Source organism: Scyliorhinus torazame, chromosome 14 (genome assembly GCF_047496885.1).
Source record: "Scyliorhinus torazame isolate Kashiwa2021f chromosome 14, sScyTor2.1, whole genome shotgun sequence".
NCBI classification, from domain to species: Eukaryota; Metazoa; Chordata; class Chondrichthyes; order Carcharhiniformes; family Scyliorhinidae; genus Scyliorhinus; species Scyliorhinus torazame.
This window is the reverse complement of record NC_092720.1, coordinates 189,123,707-189,146,670: the sequence shown is the minus strand read 5'-3', so window position 1 is coordinate 189,146,670 and position 22,964 is coordinate 189,123,707. Positions and strand designations below refer to the sequence as shown.

General features: G+C 48.0%; 2 non-coding genes across 2 annotated transcripts; one reads left to right on the top strand and one right to left on the bottom strand.

Moving 5' to 3' along the window:
• The first annotated feature begins 2,049 nt into the window (after window positions 1-2,049).
• trnaa-ugc (transfer RNA alanine (anticodon UGC)) lies at window positions 2,050-2,121 on the top strand. Its single transcript has one exon. It is a non-coding gene; the product is annotated as a tRNA-Ala (tRNA).
• Window positions 2,122-22,476: 20,355 nt separating this feature from the next.
• On the bottom strand, window positions 22,477-22,639 carry LOC140390894 (U1 spliceosomal RNA). The gene has a single exon (XR_011934943.1). It is a non-coding gene; the product is annotated as a U1 spliceosomal RNA (small nuclear RNA).
• Between the last annotated feature and the right edge of the window lie 325 nt (window positions 22,640-22,964).

Genomic DNA, 22,964 nt, shown 5'->3' with positions numbered 1-22,964 from the left:
TCTGAGGAGGTCGGTCCGGTTTTTCGCTGTGGCGCGTTGGAACTGTCGATCGATGAGTCGAGTGCCATATCCCGTTCGTACGAGGGCAACTTTCAACGTCTACAGAACTTTCTGCCTAGCTCCCTGAACTCCTGCTGCAGGACCTCGTGCCCCTTCCTGCCTATGTCGTTAGTACCAATATGTACAACGACCTCTGCCTGTTTGCCCACCCACTTCAGGATTCCCTATACCCTTTCGGAGACACCAGGGAGGCAACATACCATCCTGGAGTCTCTTTCATGTCCACAGAAGCGCCTATCTGTGCCCCTGACTATAGAGTCCCCTATGACTATTCCTCTTCTGCGCTTTGACCCTCCCTTCTGAACATCAGAGCCAGCCGTGGTGCCACTGTTCTGGCTGCTGCTGTTTTCCCCTGATAGGCTATCCCCCCCCGACAGTATCCAAAGGAGTATACCTGTTCGAGAGGGGGACAACCACAGGGGATTCCTGCACTGACTGGTTGCCCTTTCTGGTGGTCACCCATTTCTCTGCCTGTACCTTGGGTGTGACCACATTTATATAACTGCTATCTATGACGTTTTCCGCCACCTGCATGCTTCTAAGTGCATCCAACTGCGGCTCCAACCGAACCATGCAGTTTGTGAGGCGCTCCAGGTGAGTGTACGTTCTGCAGATGAAGCCATCCGAGACGCTGGATGCCTCCCGGACCTGCCACATCTCACAGACAGAGCACTGCGCCCCTCTAGCTGACATTGCATCAATTAATTAGTAAAGTAAAGTTAAAAGTTTTTTTAAAAGTTACTGTTAACTATATCTTTCCTAGCACTAGATTTCTACTATAAATGTGAAAGCTAAATGCAGTACTCTCCGATTTCTGGCTTAGATACCCCTCTAAATTATAATTAAGTAATTATGTTTAATTAGTTTACCAATGCTTAATTTTTTAAATTTAGTGTAGATTCCCAATCAGCCAATCAGGTCACACCTTTTCTGTGATGTCACTTCAGTTTCCCCCTCCGCACCCCGCCCCCCCTCCGCACACGCAAACACACACACACACACACACACACACAATTTGAAAAGATAATAAAAGTAAAAATGAGTAAAAATCACTTACTTACCGTCTGAGGGTCTCAGATGCCCTCAGGTTCTCTCCCTGCTGATTAACAGTTACAGTCCAGAAGAAAGAGAGAGAACAAAGCAGTAGGGAAAAATCACCTTCTCCCACTCTGCACCGAATTACCTCACTGCACCAAATTACCAAGTTCCAAATTCTCACTCTGGATGTGTCTCACTCACTCAGACTGTGTCTCTTTGACCTGCACAATGCTTACTGAGTGCGCTTTCTGTCTGTCTTTTATACAGACTTCAGGATGACTCACACTACTTAAGCTTCAAAGAGAAGAATACAATGTGTACCTTTGTGCCCCTAAACAGGCCTCAGGTGACTGCCAGATAACTGCCTCTCAGCAATTAGGGTGGGGTCAGCTTGAGCCAATCAGACACTAATCTACACTGCACTTTTAACTGAAAAACAGCAGAATTAGATTTACCACTTACCTTTCCTGGTTACCTCACTGCACCAAATTACCAAGTTTCAAATTCCCACTCTGGATGTGTCTCACTCACTCAGACTGTATCTCTTTGACCTGCACAACGCTTACTGACTGCGCTTTCTGTCTGTCATTTATACAGACTTCAGGATGACTCACACTACTTAAACTTCAAAGAGAAGAATACAATGTGTATCTCTGTGCCCCTAAACAGGCCTCAGGTGACTCTTTTTAGTGTATTCCCATTTCTTGTGTGGGAGGTGCACCTTATTGTTTCCTCTGCAGCTGGTTAGACCACTTCTGGAGTGACTTGTCTGTGCCTCATAGCTCAGGAAGGAGACATTGTTGTGGGAAGGAGTGCAGCTCAAATTCACCAAACTAGAATCAGGACACCAAATAATGAGATCGTGAGAAGAGATGATGGCAATGAAATGGCTGGTTCCCCCTCAGCCTGGGTGATTTGGTCAAGCTGGAAAGCAACAGCCAATTCCGTGGCGGGGATGTAGCTCAGTGGTAGAGCGCATGTTTTGCATATATGAGGCCGCGGATTCAATCCCCGGCATCTCCACTTTTGCGGTGCGGGCTGCAAACCCTCCAAATTAGTGTGTGGTGGGCGGAAATAAAACCCTTCACGCGTTTGAGCCAGCAGGAGGCGGTGGGTTTATATTGATCATTGCCGGAGGTGATTCGGGACAGGAGCTCCGGTGGCGCCGCTTCAGCCAAAAGGTGGAAGGCAGTGTACAATAAATAAAAAGCAGCGGAAGTCATATTAATAAATCTAAGATCGATGTGGGTTTTTTTGCTAGCCAGCGATAGACAAAGCCATAGGGAGGCCAGGTTGCACACTGGGAAAATATGAGGCACACTGGGACCTGGGTGTCCTTGTCCAGAAGTCACTGAAGGCTAACACTCAGGTTGAAAAAGCTATTGGCTAGGCTAATGGGGTGGTTGCCTTTATTGCAAGGGCATTTAAGTACATGGGCAGTGAGGTGTTGCTTCAATTGTATTGGAGTTTGGTTGGACCTAACCTGGTGCACTGCGTACAGTTTTGGTCCCCTTACCCCAGTAAGGATATTATTGTCACGGAAGGAGCGCAGCGAAGATTCACCAGACTAGTTTGGGGATGGCGGGACTATCTATGAAGTGAGATTGGGCAAATTGGGCCTGTATTCTCTCTGGAGAATGAAGTGATCTCATTGAAACCTACACAACGCTTTAAGGAATAGAGAGGGTAGAGGCAGGGAAGATGTTTCCCTCGGGGAGTCTGGTACCAGAGGGCACAATTTCAAAATAAGGGGGGGGGGTGCCAGTTAGGACCGAGATGACGAGAAATGTCCTTTCACAGAGGGATGTGAGTCTTTGGAATTCTCCACCCCAGAGGGCTGTGGATGTTCAGTCATTGAGAATGTCCAAGGCAGTGATTGAGAGGCTTTCGATCAACAATAACCTGAACGGGACCTGAAGATCCTGTGTATACGGAGAGCTTGTCCATAGGGGGTGGCTTCTTTAATGTGTTTAGGGTGGAAGCTGGAGAAGTGAAGCATCGTGAGGTTATCCATGGGGTTGCGGTAAAGCGAAGTGCGGAGGTGACCGTCCTTGATGGAGACGAGTGTGTCCAAGAATGCAACTGATTTGGCGAGTAGTCCATGGTGAGTCTGATGGTTGGATGGAACTTATTGATGTCATCGAGTAGTCGTTTCAGTGATTCTTCACCGTGGGTCCAAAGGAAAACAATGTCATCGATGTATCTGGTGTATAGTGTCGGAGAGTAGGTCTTGTGCATGAAGATGTTGGCATATTGGGGTCCGAATCTGGTCCCCATGGCTGTTCTGTGCGTCTGGATGAAGAACTTGTTGTCGAAGGTGAAGACGTTGTGATCCAGAATGAAGCAGATGAGTTGCAGAATTGCGTCTGGAGATTGGCAGTTGTCGGTGTTGAGTACTCATTCTGGGTCATTTTTTGCAGAGTAGTGTTGCCATCTGGGTTGGCCAAAACCCGATTTAAAATGGAGGACAGCAAAGCCTGAAGGGAAATTCAGCCAAAACAGGCAGAAACTAGCAGGTGCAAGACTGTGTATTAAACTCTGCAAAAGCCCAGACAGCATAGATACAAGCAGCCATCTGCATAATGATGTAACAGTCATCTACATACTAATGAGCGATCCCTGGGAACAATCGAAACATTTGGGATAAACAAGGCCAAGTCAGACTCCCTGGCGCCAGCAGGAGCCAGCACAAAAGAGGTTAACGGACACCTCAAGACCGCCCATCGATCAGGGAACTGCTCCAGTATTGGAGAAATCGAACCAAGCGATTGGAACGAAGTCCAACCACTTGGAACCAGGTACAGGGTCCGCCCCGAAAGGCAGGAAGCCCATGGCGACTATGAAGTTAAGCCCCCAAGTTTAAATCGTTCTTCTTGACCGGGTCACTCAGCAACGCGAACAACCCTTGACCTTGACCGGTGCAGCTGCCGCCGATATCCAGTGAGTCTTAAGTCAACACTCGCTACGAGATAGGCGCTCCTAGCTACCAATCCGTACCAACTTCGAATCCCGCAGACTTAGAACCCGAACGAAAGGTCATTTGTTCCCCTGACCTGGTGGGCTAGCCCGAAGCTAAGTGTAGGCCTGTTAGTTTTAGAAGTAGAATTTGTGCATGAGTAGCGATTACTGTGTATAATAAAGGTGCTTTGATTTAAATCTTACTGATTGCTGTATTGAGTTATTGATCATTACTTGAACTTGAACCGCGTGGTGGTATCATAAAGATACCTGGCGACTCTAGAGCAAAGGTTATAAAACAGAACCAATTGAACCAACGAAAAGTTATCAACAGTAACAACTCAATCTATGGTGCACCTTGTATTTACATGAAGAGTCCCTTCTTATTTACAGAGATTTTTTACATGTGTTTCCTCCGTCCGCCCACGCCCCTCACCACCACCCCCCCCCCCCCCCCCCCCCGCCGTTGGTAGTCTGTTTTTTCCCCTAGTACCGACCTCTGCCCTGGGTGTCACACAGTGTGTTCTGCTCCTTTCTGCTGCAACTTTAATTGTTGGCCTTGCGGGGGTCGGGGGGGGGCGTTCCTGGCCCCTCCCCTCATCACTCCCTTGTTTCACTCTGTGGCTCCCTTGGGTTTCCTCCCTTCCTCCTCTTCCCTTTCGACCTATGCCCCTCATTGAATGTGGTCTGATTTGTTTCCCTCCATCCCCCCTTCCCCGCCCCTCCCGCATTTTTCCCCTGGTCGTTACGATCCCACAACCAACCGATCACATCTGAGCTCTGCAGTCCTGACACATCCAGTCCTCAATGGTGGTGGACAATTAAACAGCGACTGGCGGAGCAGGCCCCAGAAATAACCCCAGCCTCAAAGGTGGTGGAGTCCAGCACATCTGTGCAAAAGGTGACGCTCAAGTATTGGCAATAAGCTTCAGCCAGAAGTGAATAATGGATGATGATTTTCGGTCTTCGTCAGAGGTCAATATTCCTCCAATAGTGCTACAGACCTCTGCTCTCAAACTTGTTGTGCCACCAGCCGCGCCGTTTCTGTACAGTACAATACTGTCATCTACCTGGCAATGTGGAAATTTCCCCAGGTGTATCCTGGACACAAGAAACAGGAAATCTCCAACCCAGCCAGTAACTGGCCTATAAATCTACCCTCCATCATCAGCAAAGTGATAGGAAGAGTCATGTGCAACGCTATGAAGCGGCACTTACTCGGCAATAACCTGCTCACGGATGCACAATTTGGTTCCGCCGGGGACAACGACCACGAGAAGGACAATGGCAGCAGATACATGGGAACACCACCACCTGGAATCAGCAACGTCATGGCAGATGCATCGTGACGCCGCCTTGTCTTGTCAGTGGAGTGAGTCAGCTTGAGAGCTAAGGGAATAGCACCGCCAGCTGGCCATTATCCGAATTGCGGACAACACTGCAGGAGGGAGGGTCATTGGCTTTTAAGGGTAACATGCAGATTGCAACAGATACTCTTTGAAGCAAACAACTTTTGGTCTTTAGCTAGAGGAGATATTTAAGTATGTAGTGTAATACATGAGAAGTAACGATCTGTAGACTGGAAATAGACTCTGAAAAAGGCGAAGTTCTGAGTTTGACAACTGAGTGAGTGTGACTGTAAAAGTTAGTAGCTGATGTGGGATGGCAGCCTGTGAGCATCGAGGTATATTTACTTGACACGGGTGAAACTATAATCCAGGAGGTGGTTTCTTCAGGATGAGGCTGGCTCATTGCACTTCAGTAAAATGATGGGAAGAATCATCAACAGTGCTATCAAGCGGCACTTACCCGGTAGTAACCTGCTCATGGATGCGCAGTTCGGTTGCGCCATGGTCAGTCAGCTCCTGATCTCACTGCAGCCTTATTTTAAACATGAAGGAAAGTGCGGAATGCCAAAGGTGAGGTGCGAGTGACATCAAGGCAGCATTTGACCGCATACGACATCAAGGAGCCCTCGCTAAACTGTAGGCAAAGGGAATCAGGGGGGAAACTCTCCACTGGTTGGAGTCACACCTGGCAGGAAGGAAGATGGCTGGACTGGTTGGAGGTCAATTATCACATTTGCAGGACATCATTGCTTCCTCAGGGCAATGTCCCAGGCCCAACCATCTTCAGCTGCTTCATCAATGAGCTGCCTTCCATCGTAAGGTCAGAAGTGGGGATGTTTGCGGATGAATGCACAATGTTCAGCACCATTCACCACTCCTCAGAGAATAAAGCAATCAGTGTCCAAATGCAGCAAACCTGGACAATATCCAGGCTTGGGCTGACAAGTGGCAAGTTACATTTGCGCCGCACAAGTGTCAAGCAATGACCATCTCCTATAGGAGAGGATCTAACCATCGCCCCATGACATTCAATTTCATTATATTTGCTTACTCGCCAACAATCAACATCCTGGGGGTTATCTTTGATCATAAACTAACCTGGGCTAGCCATATTAGTTCGGTGGCTATCTGGGCAGGTCAAATCCTAGGGATACTAGTGTGCAGCTCCAACAACACTCAAGAATCCCGACACCATCCAGGACAAAGCAGTCCGCTTTATTGCTCTCCTTCCACAAACATTCAAACCCTCCACCGCCGACGAACAGTGGCAGCCTTGCATACCATCTACAAGATGCACTGCAGTAACTCACCAAGGTTCCTTCGACAGTACCTTACAAATCCACGACCACAACCATCTAGAAGGACAAGAGCATGAGATACCTGGGAACCCCACCACCTGGAGATTCCCCTCCAAGTCACTCACCAGCCTGGCTCGGAAGTATATTGTCGTTCCTTCGCTGTTGCGTGGAAAAGAATCCTGGAACCCACCCTAACAGCACAGTGGGTATACCTACATCTCAAGGATTGCAGCGGTTCAAGAAGGCAACTCAGCACCACCTTCTGAAAGGCAACTAGGGGTGGGCAATAAACCTGGCCTAACCCGCGTTGCCCACAACTCGTAAACTTATAATTAAAAAAGCACCCCCTTCCTCCACTGATCCGCAGCAGCACCAGCGTGTGTCATCGACAAAATGCACTTCTGGAACTCCCCACATCTGCTTGGGCATCACTTCCTGAACCCACGACCAGGACCACTAGAAGGACAAAGGCAGCGGATACGTGGGAACACCACCACCTTGAAATTCCCCTCCAAGTCACCTCCCATCCTTACTTGGAAATATAACCTTCACTGTCGCTGCGTCTAATTCCTGGAATCCCCTCCCAAACCGCACTGTGGGAGCAACTGCGCCACATGATCTGCATGGTTCACGATAGCTGCTCGACGGGCTATTTAGGGTTGAGCAATAAATGCTGGCCTCGCCAGCCAAGCCCACAACTCCCATGAACGGATTTTTGAAAAATCAGCAAAGTTTTGGCAGATGCATCGTGACGCCGCCTTGTCTTATCAGTAGAGTGAGTCGGCTTGAGAGCTAAGGGAACAGCCCCACCAGCTGGCCATTATCCGAATTGCGGACAACATTCCAGGAAGCCGGGTCATTTACTTTTAAGGGTAATATGCAGATTAGACCAGAGACTCTGAAGCAGATAATCTTTCTTCTTTAGATAGAGGGATATTTAAGTGTGTGGTGTAATACATGACAATTTACGACCGATAGACTGGAAATCGATTGTGAACAAAGCGAAGTTCTGAGTTTGAAAACTGAGTGAGTGTGACTGTGAAAGGAAGGAACTGATGCGGGATGGCAGCCTGTGACCGTTTTCACGCATATTTACCTGGCAGGTGTGAAAACCATGATCAAGAAGCTGGCTCGTCCGCGCCGAGGCTCGCCCATTCACTTTGTGTGACTACAACATTTGTGCTAGTGGGGGAACGCTCTGGTCGCTAAATGAGAAATAGTCTGTATTTTTCCTCCGCAGCTCCATACTGCACGATGTGTTCTTGTTACGCATTCTCCAACTTAGTGTTTCGAGTTTATGCACTCAGGTCGTTTTTCCTCCCACCCAATATATCCTCCCCATTATTGTCCACCATTCCGTTCTCAATGGAAACTGCATGAAAATTGCCCCACACCTTCCATAACTACATTTTCCGGCAGCAAACCGCAGTAAAAGTGTACCCTCACCCCACACAATTCTCACCCTCACATTTTATTTTGCGCTCTGTCAATCTCACGAACCATCTTTCCTCCCACAGTTATCCACACCCCGGACTCCTCGCAACACCCCGTTACCATGCTGGAAAAATACAAATTCACATCATCAGTCAGCTCTTAACTAATTTAACAGTTAGCACCGCCAGCCAACGGACAAATCACGAATCAACCTGGTGAAGCTACAACAAACGATTAGTTAGTTGCCGGTCAAACAACAGAAGCAGCAAGTGTTAGACTGAGCTCAGCGATCCCACAGCCAACCGATCACATCAAAGCTTTGCAGTCCTGCCACATCCAGTCCTCAATGGCGGTGGACAATTAAACAGCTCACTGTCGGAGCAGGCTCCAGAAATAACCCCAGCCTCAAAGATGGTGGAGTCCAGCACATCTGTGCAAAAGATAACGCTGAAGTATTGGCAATAAGCTTCAGCCAGAAGTGAATAATGGATGATGATTCTCGGTCTTCTTCAGTGGTCAATATTCCTCCAGTAGTACTGCAGACCCCTGCTCTCAAACTTGTTGTGCCACCAGCCGCGCCGTTTCAGTACAGTACAAATACTGTCATCTACCTGGCAATGTGGAAATTTCCCCAGGTGTATTCTGGACACAAGAAACAGGAAATCTCCAGCACAGCCAATAACTGGCCTATAAATCTACCGTCCATCATCAGCAAATTGATAGGAGGAGTCATGAGCAATGCTATGAAGCGGCACTTACTCGGCAATAACCTGCTCACGGATGCACATTTTGGTTCCGCCGGGGACAACGACCACGAGAAGGACAATGGCAGCAGATACATGGGAACACCACCACCTGGAATCAGCAACGTCATGGCAGATGCATCGTGACGCCGCCTTGTCTTGTCAGTGGAGTGAGTCAGCTTGAGAGCTAAGGGAATAGCACCCCCAGCTGGCCATTATCCGAATTGCGGACAACACTGCAGGAGGGAGGGTCATTAGCCTTTAAGGGTAATATGCAGATTGCAACAGAGACTCTTTGAAGTAAACAAGTTTTGGTCTTTAGCTAGAGGAGATATTTAAGTATGTAGTGTAATACATGGGAAGTAACGACCTGTAGACCGGAAATAGACTCTGAAAAAGGCGAAGTTCTGAGTTTGACAACTGAGTGAGTGTGACTGTAAAGGTTAGTAGCTGATGTGGGATGGCAGCCTGTGAGCATCGAGGCATATTTACCTAACACGGGTGAAACCATAATCTAGGAGGTGGTTTGTGCAGGACGAGGCTGGCTCGTTGCCCTTCAGCAAAATGATGGGCAGAGTCGCCAACTGTGCTATCCAGCGGCACTTACCCGGTAGTAACCTGCTCATGGATGCGCAGTTCGGTTGCGCCCTGGCCAGTCAGCTCCTGATCTCACTGCAGCCTTATTTTAAACATGAAGGAAAGTGCGGAATGCCAAAGGTGAGGTGCGAGTGACATCAAGGCAGCATTTGACCGCATACGACATCAAGGATGTCAGCAAAAAAAAAAGTAAAGTCTTGGCAGATGCATCGTGACGCCGCCTTGTCTTGTCAGTAGAGTGAGTCGACTTGAGAGCTAAGGGAACAGCCCCACCAGCTGGCCATTATCCGAATTGCGGACAACATTCCAGGAAGCCGGGTCATTTCCTTTTAAGGGTCATATGCAGATTAGACCAGAGACTCTGAAGCAAACAACCTTTCTTCTGTAGATAGAGGGATATTTAAGTGTGTGGGGTAATACATGACAATTTACGACCGGTAGACTGGAAATCGATTGTGAACAAAACGAAGTTCTGAGTTTCAAAACTGAGTTAGTGTGACTGTGAAAGGAAGTAGCTGATGTGGGATGGCAGCCTGTGACCGTTTTCACGTAAATTGACCTCGCAGGTGTGAGAACCATGATCAAGAATCTGGCTCGTCCGCGCCGAGTTTCGCCCATTCACTTTGTGTGTGCTGAAACCTGCAATGTCCTTGCATGCGGGATACCCGACTACAAAATTTGTGGTAGTGGAGGACTCTCTGGTCGCTAAATGAGAAATAGGATACATTTTTCCTCCGCAGCTCAATACTGCACGATGTCTTCTTCCTACGCATTCTCCAACACAGTACTTCGAGTTTATGCACTCAGGTTGTCTTTCCTCCCACCCAATATATCCTCCCCATTATTGTCCACCATTCCGTTCTCAATGGAAACTGCATGAAAATTGCCCCACACCTTCCACAACTACATTTTCCGGCAGCAAACCGCAGTAAAAGTGTACCCTCACCCCACACAATTCTCACCCTCACATTTTATTTTGCGCTCTGTCATTCTCACGAACCATCTTTCCTCCCACAGTTATCCACACCCCGGACTCCTCGCAACACCCCGTTACCATGCTGGAAAAATACAAATTTACATCATCAGTCAGCTCTTAACTAATTTAACAGTTAGCACCGCCAGCCAACGGACAAATCACGAATCAACCTGGTGAAGCTACAACAAACGATTAGTTAGTTGCAAGTCAAACAACATAAGCAGCAAGTGTTAGACTGAGCTCAGCGATCCCACAGCCAACCAATCACATCAAAGCTTTGCAGTCCTGCCACATCCAGTCCTCAATGGTGGTGGACAATTAAACAGCTCACTGGCGGAGCAGGCTCCAGAAATAATCCCAGCCTCAAAGGTGGTGCAGTTCAGCGCATCTGTGCAAAAGATAACGCTGAGGTATTGGCAATAAGCCTCAGCCAGACGTGACTAATGGATGATGATTCTCGGTCTTCTTAAGAGGTCAATATTCCTACAATAGTACTGCAGACCTCTGCTCTCAAACTTGTTGTGCCACCAGCCGCGCCGTTTCTGTACAGTACAAATACTGTCATCTACCCGGCAATGTGGCAATTTCCCCAGATGTATCCTGGACACAGGAAACCTCCAACCCAGCCAATAACTGGCCTATAAATCTACCCTCCATCATCAGCAAAGTGATAGGAAGAGCCATGAGCAATGCTGTCAAGCGGCGCTTACTCGGCAACATGCTTACGGATGCACATTTTGGTTCCGCCGGGGTCACTTGATGCCATAGTCGGTCGAATGTTGCCTTGATGTCAACGGCAGTCACTCTGCAGCCACCTGGGCTGGCCACTTGCCGACTTAAAATGGGGATCCACAAAGACTGCAGGGAAATTCAGCCAACACAGGCAAAAACTAGCAGGTGCAAATGTTCTTGTGTATTAGAACTTACAGAAACCCAGACATCAGTGAAACCAACAGCCATCTGCATACTAATGAGCGATCCCCGGGAACAATTGAAACATTTAAGGTGAATAAGGCCAAGCCAGATTCCTCGGCGCCAGCAGGAGCCAAGACAAAGGAAGGCCAATGGACACTCAGAGACCACCCAGTGATCAGGGAACAGCTCCAGTATTGGAGAAATCGATCCAAGTGATCGGAACGTAGTCCAATCACTTGGATCCAGGTACGGGGTCCGCCCAAAGGGGCGGGAAGCCCCTGGGGACTATAAAATAGAGTCCCCAAGTTCAATTCGTCCTTCGTGGCTAGGTCACTCAGCAACGCGAACCAACCTTTGACAGTGAACTGCCTAGCTGCCGCATCAACCAAGTAAGTGTTCAGCCAACGCTCGCTACGAGATAGGCGCTCCCAGCTACCAGTCAATACCAGCTTTTGAATCCTGCAGACTCAGAATCGAACGAAAGGCCATTTGTTCCCCTGACCTCGTGTGCCAGTTCCGAAGCTAAGTATAGACTTTTTAGTGTTAGAGATAGTCTAGTAAGTAGAGGTTTATGCATGAGTAGTGATTTACTGTGTATAATAAATGTGTTTTCATTTGAATCTTACAAATTGGTGTGTTGAGGTATTGATCAGTACTTGAACTTGAACCTCGTGGAGGTATCATAAAGATACCTGGCGACTCTAGAGCAAAGGTTATAGAAACAGAACAAATTAAATAAAGACCCAACGGTCAATGAATTAAGAGCCAACCAAAGTTAGCAACATTTACTGGCAACTCTGGAGGGACCTGACTTAGAAGTGACCTAACCACTCCGGGAGAACCCAAAATTTGAATTAGAATCCAATTTGGAACAGAAAAACCACAATTGTTCAAGCAGTTCTGATCAATCCTCATAATTCGGAAGTGTGTTAATGCATGCGTAACTAAGAGGGCTATAAGGTAAAACTGATAGATTTTTGTTGCGCAAAATTGTCGGGGGTTTGTATTCCGGAAAATAGCGAAAGCCGTACCAGTGTTTACAGCACTGCCTTCGTACCCCTCATTCCAAATTTTCAAAGAGCATTCCGATAGGAAAAATGACAATGAAGGCAATGGAATGCCTTATGAACTTCCAGGAATTCGAGGTCGCAACGACCAGCAGCAGAGTAGGACAGTGTCCCGTTTGGGAAGAAGAGATCAGGAAATATCTCAAAGGGAAAGGATGGCCCCTTTGAAATGAATTCTGTGATAATGAGGAAACAGGACCCGGGAGAATAGGACATACTTGTTGGGAGAACCTGTTAGAGATCCATAAGAAGAGCTTAGGGAAAGCTCGCAAGCCGATGGCAATCGTGTCCTGTCTGGCACAATTGCGAGGCACAGAGGAGGTCGTTCGGATACTCCGCAAAGAGATAGAAGAGAGACATCGAATGAGCAAGGTCGATGTTAGTGAGATCGAGAGGGAGAATATAGATCTAAGAAGGAAGTTGGCAGCAAAGGACGGAGAGGTGGATGATGCCAAGTAGGCACACCAGTCTTGTCTAGCGCATCTGAGCAGCTTCCAAACCCAGTACGATAAGGCCTATCAGGACACGCAATGTGCAGTCCTGGTAAGAGAAGAGACAGAGAAACAGGTAGAGGCATTGCAAAGGCAGAGCAGCGCTCTAAAAACAGCGTTAAGAGCACTCCATGCTGCCACCACGGAGCACAGACAAAGCTCATTAGATCACGCGAAATGCCGGAAGCAGATTGCAGAACTGGAGTCTTTGCTTTCAGTGCAAAATGGGTTTCAAAGCACCTTTGGATCCCATTTCAATGAGGAAGACGACCCTGATTGGCAAGAATTAAACGAAACCACGCATAGATATGATCACGGACCATGCGCGCAAGGATAGCCCCAAAGGAAAAAAGCACCCCAACCCCCCACAGAGCAGATAGATCAGGCACCCATCAATCCAGTAACTACCCACCACCCAGTCACATTGGAAGGAGACGCGGAATTCCTTTACACCACCCCCTTAACCGTGACCCAATTACGGGACACGTGCAAAAAGATGACACCGTTCCTCCCCACCTCAGACCCCCACCACTTCTTTGCTAGAGCGAAGCAGCAGGCGACCATGTACGGCCTGGATGAGCGTGAGCAAGTGAAGCTCACAGTTTTAAGTTTCGACCCTTCAGTTGTAGCAGCCCTTCCCAACCCACAGAATGTAGGAGGAGGCACCCTTGCAGAGATGCACACGGCGATCCTAGACGCGATCGGTTATAACAGAGGTGACCCAGTAGGAGGCCTGAATAAGTGCAGGCAGAAGAAGACAGAACACCCCACAGCGTTTGCTGGACGCCTGTGGATCCATTTTACAGCCGTTTTTGGAAACTTAGACCGCGCCCAGCATTCCCAAGCCAACATGGCCAAATGGACCCGCACCCTTATCTCCCATGCCACAGAGGCAGGACAAAAAGCTTGTACCAATTATGACCCCTCGGAAGAAGCGCACAACCAAAAGTGGGGTTTAAAAAGGTTGTCACGCGCCTGGGAGCAATCTTTCCAAAACAAACCTGCGATTAGGAAACCTGACGAACAGCAGACAGAGGCAGATATCCAAGCAGTTAAAGCGCACCAGAACCCCGTATGGGTGAACGAAGGCAGGAACAGCCCCTCCCACAGAAACCCCAGGAGGGTTACAACTGTGGACAATTAGGTCACTTTGCACGAGAGTGCAATGCCCCACGAAAGCCACAGAAAGCCCTGCAGGCAGGCACTCTGAATAATAACAGGACAAAGCCCATACATAGTGTGAGCGCCCGTTCAGACCAGACAGACCTGAACAGGAACTGACTGATGGTGTTCGGGCTCGCCCCAGTTGGGTCTGCGACACCTTTTGGGATAGGTCCGGCCGACCAGTCGTTGCAGCGAAAATACGGGATCAGCCCATCGAATTTCTCTGGGACACAGGAGGGTCCCGCACCACAATTAATTCCTCCACCATGTTCCAAAAAGACACGTGGCCCACGACAGCCACAAACACCCTCAGCGGCTTCACAGGCCACTCACAACAGGGACACATCAGAGCCCCTGTACCCATTCAAATTGGCAACATCACAACAAAACACCCCATAGTTTTGGTCGATCTGGACCACACAGCAGAACACATTTTGGGCATTGATTTCATGAACTCCCACAACCTTTCATTTGACCCAGTAAATCAATGTGTCTGGAAAATGACAGTCAGCAAGAGCCCCCGCAACGCTCACAGTAGGTGAGTATGCAAACAAGATTAGTGCAGTCGACGAATTTTGGTTTGATCCGAACACGATTAGTACAGACAAACAGGTTAGGGCAGTCCTTTAGAAGAACAGGACCACATTTGCAAGTCATAAACATGACTGCGGCAGAATGGCTGGTTCGGTTCAAATAATAGGACCTGACCCTAGACCCCAGAAGTAATACGGGTTTCCCCAAGAGGCAGAGGGAGAAACCGCAAAGGTTATTGACAGCTTATTAGAACAAGGAGTACTGAGATCGGTAGCCTCTACTAATAATGCCCCAATTTGGCCAGTGAGAAAGCCTGATGGATCAAGGCGACTGACCATCGATTACCGGGAACTCAACAAAGTCACCCCCGCAGCAGCCCCCACGGTAGCCACAAGTCCCGAGACCATGCTCAAGCAGGGACTCAACTCACGATATTTTACGGTTTTGGACATCAGTAACGGATTCTGGTCCATTCCATTGGCAAAAGCGTGCCAGTATAAATTTGCCTTCACCTTTAAAGGTCAGCAGTACACGTGGACATGCCTTCCACAAGGATTCCACAACTCCCCCTTCATTTTCCACCGACAGCTGGCAAATGGCTTATCAAAATTTTCTCGCCCCGAATGTCTGCTCCAGTATGTGGACGATCTATTACTGCAGACAGACACCAAGGCAGAGCACATCGAGCTTCTGGCCGAACTCGTGGAACTCCTACAGCAGATTGGATGCAAAGTGAACCCGAAAATGGCTCTACATTTGGAAAACAAAGTGGTATATTTGGGAACTATTATCACGCATGGTAAACGCGAGATCGAGCATAAAAGAATTGACTCGATTGTCAAATTGCCCCTTCCTCAGAATGTTTCAGCCCTCCGGTCGTTTTTAGGACTGGTTGGCTACTGCCTAAACCCTATTGACGGTTTCGCCACCAAAGCAGCACCCCTCTCGGAACGCCTAAAGAAAGCAGCCCCTTGGGAATGGCTTCTGCAGCACACGGATGCTGTAGATGCCTTAAAAGGTGCACTCATTGCAGCCCCCACACTACAGGTTCCAGACCCGCTTTCCCCCTATGCAATAGAGATAGCCAGCACAGTCCGCACCCTTTCGGCCATGCTCCTCCAGGAACGGCATGAACAGTTAAGACCCGTGGCTTATGCCTCCAGAGTTTGAGATCCTGTGGAGCAGGGATTTTCGGCCTGTGAAAGGCACCCGCTCGCAGTTTTCTGGGCAGTCCAATATTTTTCATACATCACCGGACTAAAGCCCATCACAAACCTCACGGAACACACCCCCACCCAACGTTTACTAGACGGACGACTTAAGGACGGTACAGTTAGTCAGATTAGAGCAGCCAGATGGACCCTTCTTTTGCAGGGATGGGACCTCACTGTTAAAAGGACCAAGACCCACACTTTCCTAGCCGACAACCTTCAGTACCCAGGCACCCCCCCCACGAATGTGAAATCATCTCACCGCACCACAACACAGGCCCCTTTTTCGCAAAAACACCCCCCAGAAATATAGGTAGTTCACCCCAGAGCCCCCAGGACACAGACACGTTCGCCCCTTTGAGAATATGTGTGGATGGTTTTTCCACTGTGTTAAGCGGGAAATGCATTACAGGATGCGGCATCTATGTCGAGGACGCGCAGGGACGCGCCCTAGAAGAAATCTCCTTAAAACTACCAGGACACTTAGGCACGCAGGCGTCAGAACTAGCAGCCATTGCATACATCATAGTTCACCCAGATTCCTTCCCCAGCCCAGCAGACATATACTCGGACAGCCTCTATGGTTGTAACAGCATCACAGAATTCCTACCCCTGTGGAAAGCAAGAGGATTTGTTTCCACGGACGAAAAACCCCTCCCTTCAGCCCCATTGCTCCGGCACATTTTGAACAAAGCACAGGACAGGATTTTTGGCATTATTAAAGTCCGAGGTCACCATCGTTCCTCCCCACCTTGAAATGTAAAAGCCGATGCACTGGCTAAAGCAGGTTCCAGACATGGGCATTTTTGGAACCCCCCCCCCCCCCCCCCCCCCCCCACCGAATGCGCCCCAATGAATGCAGTTCAGGTCTCATAGACTAATATCGAGGATTTAGTGCAGGCCCAGAAGCAATACAGTCATCTCAGGGAGATTTTAAAAGGAAGCTTTCCAGCCCCATACCAAAGGTTTAAAAATGCACTGACCACACATGACGGTGTGATCCTAAAAGACACCCTTTATGTGGTTCCTGAACAGGACAGGAATCAGCTAATTTGTTTGTTCCATGATAGTCATGACCCGACTACAGCCCACCTCAGGCAGCTCTGTTGGTGGCCGAATTTAAAGGACGACGTCACGCACTACGTTGAAAATTGCCTTATCTGTGCCCAAAACAATCCGGACAGATATGCAAAGAAAGCTCAGCTTAGCCACACCCCTGGCCCCTGGACCAACCTCCAGATTGATTTTATAGGACCATTGCCCCCTAGCAGGAATGGTCACAAGTACGTGTTAGTTGTCATAGACACGTTTACAAAATGGGTAGAAGCATTCTCATCTAGGACAAATACGGCAAAGACTACCGCTAAGATTTTAACCCACCACATCTTTACGAGATGGGGACTCCCCGCAGCATTGAATCCGACCAAGGTTCCCATTTTACGGGATGTGTCATGAAGAACGTCCTCACGATATTTGGCATTACCCAAAAATTCCACATTGCATACCACCCCCAGCCAAGTGGTGTCGTGGAGCGAATGAATCGGACCCTAAAAGCAACCCTCAGGAAAATGGTCCAACAAAATAGCAGCACTTGGGATTCAGTCCTCCCTTTTGCATTAAAGTTTTTACGTAACACTGTATCGACATCTACAGGTTACACCCCACACACTCTCATGACCGGACGCCCCATGAAAGGCACAGAATTGTTATTAGGACTTGACTTGACCAGCCCCAAAGTAACGGCCCTCACACACGAGAACGCCATCAAACAATTAGTGGACAATGTAAAAACGGCTCAGCTAGCAGCCGCAGTAAAATTAGACACCAGGAAGCAACAGAACAAGGCCTGTTTCGACAAGACAGGGCACGCGGCTGACTTTGATTAGGTCAGCAGTTCATGCTCTCCATTTACAACTCCAGCACGTTCCTGTCACCCAAGTATTCGGGTCCATACTCCGTTGCGGACAAAGTAAGCCCCTCCGTGTATAAAATTAAGTATCCCAACGGGAAGGCAGCGTGGTTCCATATTAACCAGCTCAAGGCATATGGCTCGCAGTCTAACCACACACACCACGTCATGCTCGACGCAGCAGACCGCGCGCGCCCCGCCCACTGCCCACATATCCCCACCCTCCCCCAACACACCCACCCCATCCACGGACTCGACCTCGACTCCACCCCCGAACTCTCGACTCCGCCCTGGAACGCCCACAGACAGCAGCAGCAGCGACAGAGACTGTGACACAGGCAACAGGCACAGCACGCCTCCCTACTATCCCCATGCAACAGGACCCACACCCAGCGAATCTGAATACGAGTCGAGTGATCCTTTCCTGATCAAATTCCTCAACAAGCCTCACCAAAGACCACCGCCCTACGACGATGACCCCGACTCCGTCCCCACAGAATTAGATACAACTTTTTGGCAGCGTGACTATTCGCACAGGCTCGTCCAAAACGACGAGATGGACTCAAAGTCACACCATGCAGCTTTATCAACCCTCATCCATTCCAGAGTATGGCATCTGGGAGAAGAGGATGATTTTGAGTCTGACTCCCAAAACGAGAACCCTTTTGCGACCCTGTTCGCAACTGTTAACTGAGGTGTCCAGATGATGTTTTAAAAGGAACCGCTTGGGAGAAATGGTGTCCTTTCTGATGGAACCTGCACGATATTCGTTGCATGTTTGTTTGTTTATGTTTGCCTAATGTTTCTTGTTTCAGTTTAAACCGCTTCCACAGCCACATGCCATATTTGTCGGCAGAAACCTGTGAAAACTTGCCAGCACGCTTATCGGCAGAAACCGCTAAGAGCTTGCCAGACCCCCGTTCATAACTGCTCTTCAGGTTCGAAGGTAGAACCTTTCCAGCAGCCCCCACGACGACCATGTTTGTACCCGTTCTTGCCGGTTGCTCAGGTAGTGGAGAAACGGCATTGGTCTCCGCCCTGCCTGAGGACTCCCCCCTCTGGTCAACTACGCTCGGGTAGAGCACATACGGCATTGATCACCGTCCTACCCGGGGATTGCATCCATCTCATACCCGCCCATACGCACCCCATTTTTGCTCATTATGTTCAAAATTATTTTGCTTGGTTTTGGCAACCTATGGTTGCTTCCCTCTGCTATTTACATCCTCAAACACTAGGACGGTAAATCACACAGGCTGCGAGACTGCTCGCAGTACGGCAGTATTTTCTTAGTTGTCTGGTCCAAATTTTCGGTTTAAAAAAAAATGAGGGAGTCACACATGGTGACCAATTATAAAGGGAGATTGGCACTAAAAGACAGACATGCTAATATTCAAGATATTAAACAAGATAGTAACAAAAACTATGCTTGATTTACAGAATTCCAGAAGCTCCAGGAAGAGAGAAGAGACAAAAAGGAAGAGAAGAAAGGAAAACAAGAAGACAACAATGAAGACATCATACCTGTTTTTCGTCGTTATTGTAATTTGTACCCGGTTCCGCGCGAATGCGACCCCCCCCCCCCCCCCCAACCCCTTCCGGCCGTCAATGATTCACTTCCCCATAGCACCCAGAGCCCAGTGACAATTAACAACACACCATCATGGTGTGATACGTTTATAACCTGGTATTCACTATCATACGTAATTGAATCCCTTTTAGTATTGGCGATACTCCGCAGCATCGTGCAGACTATCCACATGAGGAAATGGCGAAGGAGAGCCTACCACTCTCGCACCCCGGTACAGAGGATGAGATCCCCTATTTTCGGTTTTCACCAGGCCCCCGAACCCCTTGATCTACAATAAAGGACATTCGTTCGTCATCATTTTGTGAATAAAGACAACTGGGAGAATGTAAACATCTGTGCTTGCCTGCCAAGCCAGAGAAACTTGTGTTGCTGCTATTTATACATGTAAAGTGTTGTATATTATTTTTGATTGTTTGAGTAAGGATAGTTTATTGAGGATAGTTAGAGGTACCGTATTTTTATGTTGTAATGCATGTCCCTGTTGTGACATAGCGCCACTTCGGTTAATATTCCGAATATTAATGAAATTTTTTTTGCATAGTTATGGTCAGTGTAGAGGCCATGGAACAGTGCTCGCTGGGTCAGGGAGTGAAGACAACGCAGTTATATGATCCTTCACGCTTCACGTTAGGGATCACAAGGAGGGTGTGTAGCCACCTGTGTTGGCCACTTCCCGACTTAAAATGGAGATCCGCAAAGAATGCAGGGAAATTTAGTCAAGCCAGGAAAAACTAGCAGGTGCAAAGTTTCCTGTGTATTAGAACTTACAGAAACGCAGACAGCACTGAAACCAACAGCCACCTGCATACTAATGAGCGATCCCCGGGAAAAATCGAAACATTTAAGGTGAATAAGGCCAAGACAGACTCCTAGGCGCCAGCAGGAGCCAAGACAAACGAAGGCCAATGGACACTTAGGAACCGACCAGCGATCAGGGAACGGCTCCAGTATTGGAGAAATCGATCCAAGTGATCGGAACGTAGTCCAATCACTTGGAACCAGGTACGGGGTCCGCCCACAGGGACGGGAAGCCCCTGGACACTATAAAATAGAGTCCCCAAGTTCCATTCGTCATTCTTGGCAGGGCCACTCAGCAACGCGAACCAACCCTTGACAGTGAACTGCCCAGCCGCCGCACCAACCAAGTAAGTCTCCAGTGAACGCACGCTACGAGATAGGCGCTCCTAGCTACCAGTCCATACCAGCTTTTGAATCCTGCAGACTCAGAATCGAACGAAAGGCCATTTGTTCCCCTGACCTGGTGGGCCACTTCCGAAGCTAAGTATAGGCCTTTTAGTGTTAGAGATAGTCTAGTAAGTACAGTTTTATGCATGAGTAGTGATTTACTGTGTATAATAAATGTGTTTTGATTTGAATCTTACTGATTGGTGTGTTGAGTTATTGATCAGTACTTGAACTTGAACCTCGTGGCGGTATCATAAAGATACCCGGCAAAGGTTATAGAAACAGAGCAAATTAAATAAAAACCCAACGGGCAACGAATTAAGAGCCAACCAAAGTTAGCAACAACTCTACCTCACCTCTGGCATTCAGCGCTTTTGTCCTTGTTTAAAATAAGGCTGGAATGAGATCAAGAGCCGAGTGACCCTGGCGGAACCAAGCTGTGCCTCCCTGAGCAGGTTATCGCCAAGTAAGTGCCGCTTGATAGCACTGCTGATGATTCCTCCTATCACTTTGCTGATGGTGGACGGTAGATTCATCGGTCAGTTATTGGCTGGGTTGGAGGTTTCCTGTTTCTTGTCTCCAGAGTATACTTGGCAAATTTCCACATTGCCAGGTACATGACGGTATTGTACTGTACTGGAACGGCTTGGCTAGTGGCACAGCACGTTCCAGAGAAGAGGTCTGCAGTACTATTGGAGAAATATTGACCTCTGAAGAAGACCAAGATACATTATCCATCAGCCACTTCTGACTGACGCTTATTGACAATACACCAGCGTTATCTTTTGCACAGATGTGCTGGTCTCCACCATCTTTGAGGCTGGGAATATCTCTGGAGCCTTCTCCGCCAGTGAGCTGTTTAATTGTCCACCACCATTGAGGACTTGATGTGGTAGGAGTGCAGAACATTGATGTGACCGGTTGGTTGTGGAATCGCTGAGCTCAGTCTAACACTTGCTGCTTATGTTGTTTGACTTGCAACTAACTAATCGTTTGTTGTAGCTTCACCAGGTTGCTAGGTGATTTGTCGGGTGGCTGGTGTTGCTAACTGTTAAATTAGTTAATAGCTGACTGATGATGTAAATTTGTATTTTTGCAACGTGGTACCGGGGTGCTGCAAGAAGTCCGGTGAGTGGGCAACTTGTGGGAGGAAAGATTTGTGGGATTTACTTGTGGGATTTACAGAGCACAAAACAAAATGTGAGGGTGAGAATTGTGTGGGGTGGGGGGTACACGTTTACTGCGGATTGTTGGGGGCAAATATAGTTGTGGAAGGCGTGGGGTAATTTTCAGGCAGCTTATTAAAGCGTGCAGAGAAAGAATATTTGTCCATTTGACGAATGTGATATAAAATAGTTACTTTAGAGTTACTAGTTAATGTAATGTAGAAATAAGCCACTTTGATTCTGGCAGTTAGGGACAAAGGGGCTTTAGACTGCATGCAAAAAGCAGGAAGAGGTGTGTCTATGAGAGTGATGCTGCATTGATAGGGGCCAGAGAAAGGGATTGGAAGTGAGTCAATCAGAATAGATCGAACAGGTCAGGAGGGACATAGGCTGACCTATGTCCGTGAGTATGTGAAACTTGATACCATTTGAATTGATTTTGCAGAGATCCCTTTGTGTTTTAGTTCAGTCGTTTTCTGGGGTGTAAGAGGCTGGATGACTCTTACGTTTCTGTAAGATGATTCAAGCTTGCAAGCTAAATAAATAACTTCTTTTTACGTGCGAATCCATCTCAACTTTTATTGAGGCCAGACTGACAGAGAAAGAAATTTGGGGATCAACACATTGAGAACGAAAGGGTGAACAATAATGGGTAGGTTATATTTGGTGGGAGGAAGGACGACTTGAGTACATAATCTAGAAGTACTGTCTTGGACAATGCATTGGAAGAAAAAACATTATGCAACATGCAGCTGTCCAACAAACATTATTTTATTTTTGATTTATAAATCAGGGGAGATCGTGAACGCAGTCCCCAACTACCACAAATTTTGCAGTCGAGTATCCCGCATTTGGGAACATCGCAAGCGTCAGTACACCCGAAGTACAATGGGCTAGCCTCGTCCTGGTCGAACCACTTCTCGATCATGGTTTCACCGCTGCTAGGTATATATGCCTGAAAATCCTCACAGGCTGCCATCCCACATCAGCGACTACCTTTCACAGTCACTCTCACTCAGTTTTCAAACTCAGAACTTCGCCTTGTTCACAATCGATTTCCAGTTCACAGGTCGTTATATATCATGTATTACACAACAGACTTAAATATACCTCCAGCTAAAGAACAAAGGTTGTTTGCTTCAGGGAGTCTCTGTTATAGCCTACATATTACCCTAAAAATGCAATGACCCACCCTCCTGCAGTGTTGTCCGCAATTCGGATAATCGCAAGCTGGTGGGGCTGTTTCCTTCACTCTCAAGCTGACTCACTCCACTGACG